Source organism: Epinephelus moara, chromosome 20, assembly GCF_006386435.1.
Source record: "Epinephelus moara isolate mb chromosome 20, YSFRI_EMoa_1.0, whole genome shotgun sequence".
NCBI lineage: Eukaryota > Metazoa > Chordata > Actinopteri > Perciformes > Serranidae > Epinephelus > Epinephelus moara.
This window is the reverse complement of record NC_065525.1, coordinates 1,470,212-1,470,500: the sequence shown is the minus strand read 5'-3', so window position 1 is coordinate 1,470,500 and position 289 is coordinate 1,470,212. Positions and strand designations below refer to the sequence as shown.

The 289-nt window shown below is 40.8% G+C and overlaps 1 protein-coding gene across 1 annotated transcript in view; it reads left to right on the top strand.

Annotated features, from left to right (window-relative positions):
- Nucleotides 1-289, top strand: part of LOC126408049 (cytosolic carboxypeptidase 4) — a 663,851-nt gene that overhangs the window by 485,532 nt on the left and 178,030 nt on the right. The window lies entirely within an intron of this gene.

The window sequence follows — 289 nt, the reverse complement described above, 5'->3', positions numbered from 1 at the left end:
TCCTCACCAGAATCATCCCACATAAAACCAACCCATTTACCCCGATTGTGAATGTAGCTTTTTGAGAACATTTGCATTATTGTACCAACAGGAGTTAGCAATTGGTCCTTTATCCAAAGGACCACTTTCCCTGGGGGAAAGGACCAATCACTGTTTAAATAGCTGGTCAGGACTGTATATATACTCTGGGCTCCTCACAGAAACTTCACAAGAGACTTCAGTCTTCAGGTGTTACATTTTGCCATTTTTGCATCAGAAAATCAAGTCTTCAAGATGAGGTAAGTTACAC